This window comes from Protomyctophum parallelum, assembly GCF_964188405.1.
Source record: "Protomyctophum parallelum genome assembly, chromosome: 12".
In the NCBI taxonomy this organism is placed as follows: Eukaryota; Metazoa; Chordata; class Actinopteri; order Myctophiformes; family Myctophidae; genus Protomyctophum; species Protomyctophum parallelum.
In genome coordinates, this window is record NC_139712.1 from 3,430,577 (window position 1) to 3,443,733 (window position 13,157).

Genomic DNA, 13,157 nt, shown 5'->3' on the forward strand with positions numbered 1-13,157 from the left:
TGGCTGCATATAGAGCCCATTAGTAAAAACATTTTTGGAAAAAACTAAAAACAAACATGATATTGTCAAGGAAATGTGGAATACCTAAGTTATACATGTAAGGAAATCAAACTAAACCATGAGAAGCTGTTTTCTGTCCCCACTGACATTTGACTTGTGACTTGTGTGATCTGGGGGGGGTCTTCCCATTGGCATGTGTTTAAGACCCACCTACTCCCTGAGGGGGGTAGGAATGTATTTAAGTTGAAGTTTGACTAAGATGTGTTGAGTCAGTATTATGGTGTTCCATTGCAACGCTTCACAACAGGCTCCGTATATATGCCCGGCAGTCACCATGCTGCACCACCGTGAAGTTCCTTTTACTGACGCCAAGTCTAAAATAAGAATTGAGTGCGCAGAATATGAATATGAAGCTACTGAAAAACATGTTATTTCAATGCAGTGGATGGAGAGAAAGATTTATGTCCAACCACGAAACGGCAACCAATGGGTGCGAAGAGGGGCACAGCCATGGGCGGGACTTGACAAAGGGTGAATTGGAGTGAGACTCAATGTGATAGTAATATCCTATTGGCCAATTGGAGTGAGACTCAATGTGATAGTAATATCATATTGGACAATTGGAGTGAGACTCACTGTGATAGTAATATCCTATTGGCCAATTGGAGTGAGACTCAATGTGATAGTAATATCCTATTGGCCAATTGGAGTGAGACTCACTGTGATAGTCATATCCTATTGGCCAATTGGAGTGAGACTCAATGTGATAGTAATATCCTATTGGCCAATTGGAGTGAGACTCACTGTGATAGTAATATCCTATTGGCCAATTGGAGTGAGACTCACTGTGATAGTCATATCCTATTGGCCAATTGGAGTGAGACTCAATGTGATAGTAATATCATATTGGCCAATTGGAGTGAGACTCACTGTGATAGTAATATCCTATTGGCCAATTGGAGTGAGACTCACTGTGATAGTAATATCCCATTGGCCAATTGGAGTGAGACTCAATGTGATAGTAATATCCTATTGGCCAATTGGAGTGAGACTCAATGTGATAGTCATATCCTATTGGCCAATTGGAGTGAGACTCAATGTGATAGTAATATCCTATTGGCCAATTGGAGTGAGACTCAATGTGATAGTAATATCCTATTGGCCAATTGGAGTGAGACTCAATGTGATAGTAATATCCTATTGGCCAATTGGAGTGAGACTCAATGTGATAGTCATATCCTATTGGCCAATTGGAGTGAGACTCAATGTGATAGTCATATCCTATTGGCCAATTGGAGTGAGACTCAATTTGATAGTAATATCCCATTGGCCAATTGGAGTGAGACTCAATGTGATAGTAATATTCTATTGGCCAATTGGAGTGAGACTCAATGTGATAGTAATATCCTATTGGCCAATTGGAGTGAGACTCAATGTGATAGTAATATCCTATTGGCCAATTGGAGTGAGACTCAATGTGATAGTAATATCCTATTGGCCAATTGGAGTGAGACTCAATGTGATAGTCATATCCTATTGGCCAATTGGAGTGAGACTCAATGTGATAGTCATATCCTATTGGCCAATTGGAGTGAGACTCAATTTGATAGTCATATCCTAATGGCCAATTGGAGTGAGACTCAATGTGATAGTAATATTCTATTGGCCAATTGGAGTGAGACTCAATGTGATAGTAATATCCTATTGGCCAATTGGAGTGAGACTCAATGTGATAGTAATATCCTATTGGCCAATTGGAGTGAGACTCAATGTGATAGTCATATCCTATTGGCCAATTGGAGTGAGACTCAATGTGATAGTAATATCCTATTGGCCAATTGGAGTGAGACTCAATGTGATAGTCATATCCTATTGGCCAATTGGAGTGAGACTCAATGTGATAGTCATATCCTATTGGCCAATTGGAGTGAGACTCAATGTGATAGTAATATCCTATTGGCCAATTGGAGTGAGACTCAATGTGATAGTCATATCCTATTGGCCAATTGGAGTGAGACTCAATGTGATAGTCATATCCTATTGGCCAATTGGAGTGAGACTCAATTTGATAGTCATATCCTAATGGCCAATTGGAGTGAGACTCAATGTGATAGTAATATCCTATTGGCCAATTGGAGTGAGACTCAATGTGATAGTAATATCCTATTGGCCAATTGGAGTGAGACTCAATGTGATAGTCATATCCTATTGGCCAATTGGAGTGAGACTCAATGTGATAGTCATATCCTATTGGCCAATTGGAGTGAGACTCAATGTGATGGTAATATCCTATTGGCCAATTGGAGTGAGACTCAATGTGATAGTAATATCCTATTGGCCAATTGGAGTGAGACTCACTGTGAGAGTAATATCCTATTGGCCAATTGGAGTGAGACTCAATGTGATAGTCATATCCTATTGGCCAATTGGAGTGAGACTCAATGTGATAGTAATATCCTATTGGCCAATTGGAGTGAGACTCACTGTGATAGTAATATCCTATTGGCCAATTGGAGTGAGACTCAATGTGATAGTAATATCCTATTGGCCAATTGGAGTGAGACTCAATGTGATAGTAATATCCTATTGGACAATTGGAGTGAGACTGGTTTCAGCACTATTTGACATGACCCTCTACCATACGATGACATGTCATAAACATGTGACTCTGCATGTATGCATAGGGCAGAAGAAGAATTTTCATAAAACTGCAATTTTCATTGGCTCATAAAAGCTCAATTATAGTCCTACTGGGTTTTAGATATTGGTCCAAAGTTTGTGTGTAGAAAGTTCTGAGCAAAATGCCCCAAAAACCCGGGAGTAGATTTGATTTAAATGTTTTTCATGTAATTCAAATTGGTGAGAGATCTAAAGGCCAGAGGCAAAAAGTCAGAAGATGAAAGTTGTTCGGCATGAGGAGTCACATGTGCGTATAAAACGTTTATTGCCGACGGTCAAACGGTGAGCTATGCCTGTTCAAAGTTCAAAGTTAGCATTGGCAGCCATAGTCCTCTACCATATTACATTGGCAGCCATAGTCCTCTACCATATTGCATTGGCAGCCATAGTCCTCTACCATATTACATTGGCAGCCATAGTCCTCTACCATATTACATTGGCAGCCATAGTCCTCTACCATATTACATTGGCAGCCATAGTCCTCTACCATATTGCATTGGCAGCCATAGTCCTCTACCATATTGCATTGGCAGCCATAGTCCTCTACCATATTACATTGGCAGCCATAGTCCTCTACCATATTACATTGGCAGCCATAGTCCTCTACCATATTACATTGGCAGCCATAGTCCTCTACCATATTGCATTGGCAGCCATAGTCCTCTACCATATTACATTGGCAGCCATAGTCCTCTACCATATTGCCAGGTAAATACTGACTGCACGGAGTTTCGGTGGTGAGGTGACCACCGAACTACAACATGACGTCACTGAGATGACCACCGAACTACAACATGACGTCACTGAGATGACCACCAAACTACAACATGACGTCACTGAGGTGACCACCGAACTACAACATGACGTCACTGAGGTGACCACCGAACTACAACATGACGTCACTGAGATGACCACCAAACTACAACATGACGTCACTGAGGTGACCACCGAACTACAACATGACGTCACTGAGGTGACCAGTGTTGGGAAAGTTCTTTTTTTTTAGGAACTAGTTCAGTTCACAGTTCAACATTTAAAAAATGAACTAGTTCCGTTCATAGTTCATCATCCAAAAATTTGAACTAAAGTTCATCGTTTGAAAAATGAACTATTATAGTTCTTTTTCGTTCTTTTTTTGCTTTAATTTTTATATATTTTTTACATTTTACAAAAATTGCTCTTTTGCAATGTGAAATGCCACCGAATGGGCACATACTTTTATTGTGAAGGCAAAAGTTTCTGAATGTTCTCAGATCCTGCATCTCCGCATGCTGGGGGTGGCTGATCTACAAGCTCACAACGTGTCCGGACGCGACGCGTTGTGAGCTTGTATATCAGCTATTTTCAGCACGGAACACATTGTACGGCGAAGAATAAATCAGGCATCACTGCGATTCATTCACTGTGGAAGAGAGATGTCTTTTGTTGGCCGTTCGTGGCGATATTATGGACACGTACCTTCTCGACGCGATAATAACCAACTAAGCTATTGGAAGCTATTTTTCGTGGCACATTATGTTTAATCAAACAACAAGTTCCCTCAGTGTTTGTTAGGAGTTGGGACAGTGTCTGCTGCTGTCTGTCAGCGTGCATGATCATCATGCAGTAGCTACATGCGCGCTCCAGTGACAGCTGAGAAAGATTAGTTAATTTGTGTCGGATAGGGACTTATTGGTGGGTTTTCAGCTAAATATTAAGGCCTGTTTAGGGTGTGTTTTAGTGCCGGGGATTTCGCCTGGAAGACTCTATTGAAACACTCACTCTTGAACGAAAGTTGAACGTGAAAAAGTGACGTTCACACACGCCAGAAATAAACGCGTTCACAATGACGTTCATCAAACAGAAATACAGTACGTTCAGTTCACGTTCACCCTAAATGTGAACGAGTTCGTGAACGATCGTTCTTTGAACGCGTTCGGGTACAACACTGGAGGTGACCACCGAACTACAACATGACGTCACTGAGGTGACCACCGAACTACAACATGACGTCACTGAGGTGACCACCGAACTACAACATGACGTCACTGAGGTGACCACCGAACTACAACATGACGTCACTGAGGTGACCGCCAAACTACAACATGACAATAACTGAGGTGACCACTGAACTACAACATGACGTCACTGAGGTGACCACCGGACTACAACATGACGTCACTGAAGTGACCACCGAACTACAACATGACGTCACTGAGGTGACCACCGAACTACAACATGACGTCACTGAGGTGACCACTGAACTACAACATGACGTCACGGAGGTGACCACCGAACTACAACATGACGTCACTGAGGTGACCACCGAACTACAACATGACGTCACTGAGGTGACCACCAATGTTCCCCCTAACGTGCGCCCGTGCGCGCGCGCGCACATGGCCAAATGCTCTCGCGCACAACTGAAATCTGTCGCGCACAGACACCGACGCTGGTGTAAAAAAGGTGTTCCCCCCGAGTATCATCTACATTACAGTAATAATACCTATCCTGAGTCCCACACTTTATTTCTATTTACTTCACAGTTTATTTAGATTACACACACACTGAGGCGAGGCGACAGACAGGTCTCCTCCCCTCCTTTTTTGACTCTTTGCTCTCCTCTCCTCCTGTGTATACTGCGCCCAGTGCGCCGTCTGCGTGGCGAGTGAGGATCTTAGGTGGAGACGTAAGGAGCAGGCAGCACTGCAGTGCAGTGTGTGAAACCCCAAGAACCAGATAAGATCGCGTTGCGCCTTGGACCCGTGCGTTGATGGGACATTTAGATTTAAAAGGCGAACGGATGGAAGTGCGGCTGTGCGCAACAAGGAGAGGGGGAATAATGTTAGCTTCGCATTAGCTGGTTAGCTAACGTTGTTATCACTACAGCACAACAAGCCTCCGCAGTCCAGTGTACTTGTGAATGAAACAACATGTGGAAGTTAACATTAATCTCTAGCGGTCTAGTCCCATATGGAACCTCTCTCTGTAATTATTATCCAATCTGTTAATACAGCTTTCTTCAATCAATCAATCAATCAATCAATCAATCAATCCCTCTGCTATGTAGAGCTACATAATAATAATAGCTCATAGCTGGCGTAGTAGGGGCTGTTGACGTTCGACAATCTGAGAAACTATAGGAGTTGATACACCAACAAACTCGGTCTTAGTGTGTGTGTGTGTGTGTGTGTGTCCCAATAAAGTTTTTACGGTTTCTCATGCCCCCCATGTAATGCACAATTGAGTATTCATATATCAGTCGTTCTCAACCTGTGGGTCTCCACATGATTTGGGGGTGGGGGGAGGACCCCAGATGACAGTGAAGTGACAATTTAAGGACTTTTAAGACTTTTATAATACCTCAAAGGCTCTAAAAGAAAAAATACCATTACTGCATCAAAAGTAATCAGCAGCAAACCATGCTATAAAAACTGGTCAAACTGGTGAAAATAGCCGATCTACAAGTTCACAACGAGCTTGTAGATTGGCTATTTTCACAATATTTATCTGTGGAACCATTCTGTTGCTTGTCTGGGTGGGGGGGTCCCCAGTTCAAATATGATTACTTTGGGGGGTCACAGCCTGAAAAGGTTGAGAACCACTGAATAACTGAATATTTCTAAAAATGCTAGCCTACCACCTTGATATAAAATAAAAATGTTGTAACTTGCGTAACCTTATGTAACTATTCATTGATTCACTCGTATACCAAAATCCATTTGGAAAAAATAAAAGAAAAATCACACCTGTGTGAAGTGAGGGGCGCTCACTTCGCATTATCTAACGTTTGGATAGTTGGTGTCAAGGTGACGTTTGCTCAGTAGTTGCTGATGTCTGCTCAGGAGGTTTGAGTGTTTGCTCAGACCGAATTTTTTTTTGAGGGAACATTGGTGACCACCGAACTACAACATGACGTCACTAAGGTGACCACCGAACTACAACATGACGTCACGAGCCGCGATGAAGAGCAAACCACCGCCACCGCCCTTCTCTCTGTTTTTACTCATCAACGCTCAATGTTATTTCAGCTCCGGTGGTCACCTCACCTCACCTCACCTTTGTATAGATACAGAGTATACATACAATGAAATTTATTTTGCTCAGAGCACTCTCCGTCTTACATACACAGGACATAAACAAACATCTATAGTGCAAGAAAAGACAAAAAACAGTAAAAGAAAGTGCAAGTGAAGTGAAGTGCAATACAGTTCAAGGTCAGCTGTTCAGCAGCCTGACTGCCTGGGGGTCAGCTCACCACCGGAGCGGTGGTCACCTCACCACCGGAGCGGTGGTCAGCTCACCACCGGAGCGGTGGTCACCTCACCACCGGAGCGGTGGTCACCTCACCACCGGAGCGGTGGTCACCTCACCACCGGAGCGGTGGTCACCTCACCACCGAAAATCCAGACTATGAATGAGCCTTTAGAGACCAATAGACCCTTCAGGCTTGGGTCACTTTGGGTAAAAAGCATTTGGTGATCGAGTACAATAATTTGCATTTAACCCAGCACTTTGTGAAACACACGCGCGCGCACACACACACACAGCGTCAGGCACTAGGACCCTGCGGCCTCCCCAGTCCTCCACAGTGGAGCACACTCAAAACCCACCTTTTCAAACTGGCTTTCCCTACATAACCCCCCCCCCCACACACACACACACACACACACACACACACACACACACACACACACACACACACACACACACACACACACACACACACACACACACCCTTCTTGTTTGTCCCTCTTTTGATTTTGATTTCTAGTTTTTAACCTTTTAAACCTTTTAAATAGTTTTCTAATAAATATGTCTGTACCTCTTTCTGTAAATAGGCGGGTAAGAGTATGGTTTGACCCCAAAAGAATTGTAACAAAAGGTTTCTCAACTCTTTTTTTTGTAGTATTAGGTGTCGTTAATAACATACTAAAAGTTTACCAAAGTTTGACCACCCGAAAGGTGTTATTTTCAAGATGGCCGCCGCGAGTTCTTAAAATACCATTACTCCTCCATTATTCATCCTAGAAAAATAATTTTGGTGTCTAACCCTATGTTTTGGTTATCTAGGAATCCAATTAGCATATATAAATTATATATAAAAGTACAATGATATATTAAAGCAAATGTTTATAAGGTTATAACAGTGTAATAGGACATTTCCCATTTATATAATGCCGTACTGCCCAGGATTGGTGAATTCATCACATATACACAATTCACATTCTGTTGAAGCTTTCAGGAGATTTATTTTGATACCATAACAATAAGGAATATATTCATTATTACTGGGTGGTACTGTCATGTGACATTAATGTCAAAGCATGGCTGCCAAGTGATAGACTGCATGGGAATATTACACAAATCATGGAATCAATTTACAGAGAAATGTCTGCACTATTTTGTTTGTTTGTGTCTGGCAATAATAAAATAAAGTCCCCCATAGGTTAGTGGTTCCCAAACTGACAAACATTGTGAAAATAGGCAATCTATAAAAGCTCACATAACGCTGAGTGGCCACTTGTCTGGTCTATGGGGAAGATGGACTCCTCAGTGGGGATACAGTGGAGAGAAATGGCCCCTCATGGGCCTAGAGACTAGAGAGGTTGTATAAGTCAGTACAGAGCTATCACACATTTATCTTGGTATATAGGCAGGTGGTGGAGTGTCGCACGGATATAGGGTTCAGTTATGCTTGTCACAGACATCTTCTTATTCCCGAGACTGTAGTAGTTGTTGTGTGTAAAATTTATTTCACATTTACTTTGTGTTTGGTACTGCTGGCAATAACCTTGAACCCTGGGCTCCAGTCTCCGTCTCCCCATAGAATCCCAATCTAACCTCCCTCCACGCTGTGTCCCTGCTGCTATCCAACAAACAAGCATTTCTTTCTGCATAGACCTAATGGTCAGACTGCATGTTTGAGGGGTGCTAGGCCCTCCAATGCATGTATTTTTAAGTCGTGTTTGTTTAGGGTACTAAATGACAATGTAGGATGACATGTGGCCGATATAAATACAGTGGGCGCCCCTCATTTCGTGATTTTTGCATTTTTGTACTAGCTGTTCTAGAGAGGAGAGAGGACATTCTGCGCCATAATGATCAGTCACTGGAGGCCCCAGTAATATTAATGGTCAGCCACCAACCAGACGCCGACTCTCCTGTGAGCCAGTCCGACATAGGGAAACCCCTGTCTGCCTGACAAACAATCATGCACCACGTGGAGGTCTTATAACCACCACTATGTGGGTCTCACCCTCCTGTATACCTATGCCCACTCTAAGCGCCTAGCTCAAAGCCAGCAGGAGGTCCATTTGGGACCAGCATACATACATTTAGGAAAACGACTGTGTCTGCCTGACAGTCTTGCAATTTGTGGAGGTCTTATAACCACCATCAGTGGAGACTGTCCTCACTACCTATGCTAACTCAAGAGGTCCTATCTCGGGAGTAAGAGCCAGCATGGTCCACATGGGACCAGTGGGACAATAAAGTGAATAAACACAATGTTTTGGGCCAAACAAAGAATTAGAAAGTAGAAAGAAACGGCAGGTTACAACACTTGTTGTTTTTCTTCTTTGTAATTATTTGTTTGGTCCAAAATATTGTGTTTGTTGTCATGATTTGTCACGACAAGAGTTGGCTTTGTAAGGTCTTTAAATAAATACGTTTCGAAATGTCTATGGGAAAAATGCATTGGGAATTATTTCCTCATGGGCCTGGCGTCGTCATGAAAGGAGGCGGGACTGTGACGCTCTATAATGCAAGAAATTAGTTTTGGGTGGGGTGTATAATGATGAATTATTTACCGTAGTTTGAGCCAAATTTTATCCACCGAGCTATCCAAAACGTTTCAATATTGCAATCATGTAGGCTATTATCTATCAACTGATAATATTCTCTGCCACAACCTTCTGAATTACTGAAAATTATGACTATTAGTTTTGTTGTTTTGAGGATATCTTGACACCTTATTCCAAAAAATATATAAATATTCAGACATTTATTAAATATTTAGTTTAGTTAACTTGAAACTGGTGACTATTTCAGAGGGTTTTAACAGAGTCACAAACACAATATTGGATTTCACAATTATCTAATTGTATCTCTGCAATTTGGACAAGCTCAATGGACTCCTAGACCCCAAAAACATAGGTTTAGACACAAAAAGTACTTGTCTAGGATGAATAATGAAGGAGTTAGGCTATTTTAATGGTTTTTAGGCCATCTTGGACGCCATCTTGAAAATAACACCTTTCGGGTGGTCAAACTTTGGTAAACTTTTAGTATGTGATTAGGGACACCTAATACTACAAAAAACTGTTGAGAAACATTTTGTTACATTTTTTTGGGGGTAAGGTGCTTTTTTTTCATAGATTTCCTCGCCTTTGGGTACCCAGAAAAGCACTATATAAATCGTATATATTATTATTTATTATTATTATTATTGATGATAGCACACGGCTGCCATCTTGCCAGCAAGGTGCTACCTAGGTGCAACCAAGGACTATTAAAAGAGGACAGGCAGCGAAGACCGTACGGTGGACTCCATGTTGCTCCCTGGAAGGAAAGAAACATGAAGACCGTACGGTGGACTCCATGTTGCTCCCTGGAAGGACAGAAACATGACGACCGTACGGTGGACTCCATGTTGATCCCTGAAAGGAAAGAAACATGAAGACCGTACGGTGGACTCCATGTTGCTCCCTGGAAGGACAGAAACATGCGCAGTTGAGACCAAGGAAGCTGAACGCGGAAGTATTGGCTGCATAACCCATTGTGCATGTTTCTTTCCTTCCAGGGAGCAACATGGAGTCCACCGTACGGTCTTCATGTTTCTGTCCTTCCAGGGAGCAACATGGAGTCCACCGTACGGTCTTCATGTTTCTGTCCTTCCAGGGAGCAACATGGAGTCCACCGTACGGTCTTCATGTTTCTGTCCTTCCAGGGAGCAACATGGAGTCCACCGTACGGTCTTCTGTCCTTCCAGGGAGCAACATGGAGTCCACCGTACGGTCTTCATGTTTCTGTCCTTCCAGGGAGCAACATGGAGTCCACCGTACGGTCTTCTGTCCTTCCAGGGAGCAACATGGAGTCCACCGTACGGTCTTCTGTCCTTCCAGGGAGCAACATGGAGTCCACCGTACGGTCTTCGCTTCCTAACCTCTTTTAATTAACCTTGGGTGCAACTTCCCATAGACAGCCCATTCATCCAAACAGAACAGTCCTATCTAATTGTATTAAACAACGTCAAACTCACCAACATTGCAGCTGTAAGCGGAATGCTTGAATTATCCTTTTTCGATCTGCAATGTGTTTGTTTCATAAAAATGCACTGTACTGTTAACAGTGAGTGGACGACCCAATAAAGCATTGGGCCTACACTTGTTTACAAGAGGGTCCACCTTGTTCAATTCATCAAAACATTTAGAGACGTACAAATAGACACTTCTATATAGTCAATTAAAGAACAGAACAGGAATTCATCATAAAGGAGGTAAAAATGGAAAAGAAACATATAGGGGGAAAGGTGTGGGGGGGTTCCAAGAGAGGAAGGGAGAGAGAGAGAGAGAGAGAGAGAGAGAGAGAGAGAGAGAGAGAGAGAGAGAGCTCTATTTGGAAATAGCCGGTCTACAAGCTCAAAAAGCACCCTGTGTGAGCTTGTAGATCAGCTTTTTGAGGGGCGTTAGTGCCTCCTATGCCCAGCTTTCCAGGTTGTGTAAACACAAACATTGGCTTGTGATTGGCTGATCACCCCATAGCGATGATTTGATTGGCTGAGCAAAGTACATATTGAAGATAAAAGTGAGGGCAGAAAAGTGAAGACGGAGCATTTGCATTTAACCCAGCGCTTTGTGAAACACACATGCGCGCACACACACACACACACACACACACACACACACACATGCACGCACCTTTTGCAGAGCAATGCCCTCTTACATCTTATCTCCATTTTTTTACTTTATTTAATAATTAATGCCCTACTTTGTCATTCTGTCAAACAAAAGTAGCAAAAACAGCAGATCTACAAGCTCAACGTGTGGCACAGATTTAGAGATGATTCTATGTGTGTGTATTTTCTAAAATATAAGTATATAGAGCCCTATACTAAATGAAAGAGTCTCCAAGATTCACTACACCACTAAGATACCCATGTGTCCTGTAAGGGATTGAGTGACATGGTTAGTGTTGCTAGACGGACCGGAATGTATGTAACACCTTACTCTGCTTCCGCCCAACCTGAAGTAAACAGTGAACTACAACAGCTCTCTCCGTCTCTTATTATATGTGAACTATAATAGCCTAAGGCTTACACAACATGGTGTCAGAAGCTCGGAGTGAATTAAGAAGAATGCACGGAAAGAAAAAAATAAAATAAAAAGACGACAGGATGGCAGACGCAGCACCGTTGCCCTCGCTACCACAGGTAGCCCCGCTAGGCAAGTTTGATTTCAGCAACATCAATGACTGGCCGAGATGGATGAAGCAATTTGACCGCTATAGAATAGCATCGGGATTGGATAGACAATCGGATGAATTCCAAGTAAATGCCTTCATGTATGCAGCGGGGGACGACGCCGAAGACATATTAAATGTGTTGCCGCTCACGGACGCACAGAAACAACAATACAAGGACGTCACGGACGCTTTCACTGCACATTGTGTCGGCAAGAGGAACGTCATATATGAGAGGGCACGTTTCAACAGACGGGACCAAGAACCTGGTGAGAGTGTTGAGTCCTTTCTCACTGCTGCACACACATTCGCTGAACATTGTCAGTTTGGAGCCTTAAGAGAAGAATTGATTAGGGACAGAATTGTAGTAGGCATAAGAGATGCCAAGCTATCAGAAAGCCTGCAAATGGATGCAGATTTAACTCTGGAAAAGGCAATGACCAGAGTGAGGCAGAGTGCAGCAATAAAGAAACAACAGCCCACCTTAAGAGGCACTGAGCAGCAGGCAGCAGCACAGGTAGAGGCTATACAAAAAAACAAGTGGCAGAAAGCACCATACAAGTCTGACACACAGTCTTCAGGATGTGGCAGATGTGGAAATATGAGAAAACATACGTGGAAGGAATGCCCTGCTCGTGATGCTGAGTGTAGAGTGTGTCATAAAAAAGGACATTTCGCAAAGTCATGCAGAGCAGGAAAAGGAGTCCATGATATCACACTGGCACACACAGAGTCTTCTTATGACGAAGAGGAGGAGGCATTTGCATTCCTGAATGTAGTGAACCTAGAGGAACCAGAAGATGAATGGCTGGAACTGCTGGAGCTGAATGGACAGGAGGCTATATTCAAACTGGATACAGGTGCCCAAGTCACAGCTGTACCGAGCAGCATGCACTCGGTTGAGAAACATGGAAATCTACAGCCACCACGCAAAGTACTGTATGGACCTGGAAAATACAAGTTGAATACAATAGGGTGCTTCGGGGGTGAGCTGACCATTAGAAAGAAAACAACAGAACAATTAAAGGTATATTCAG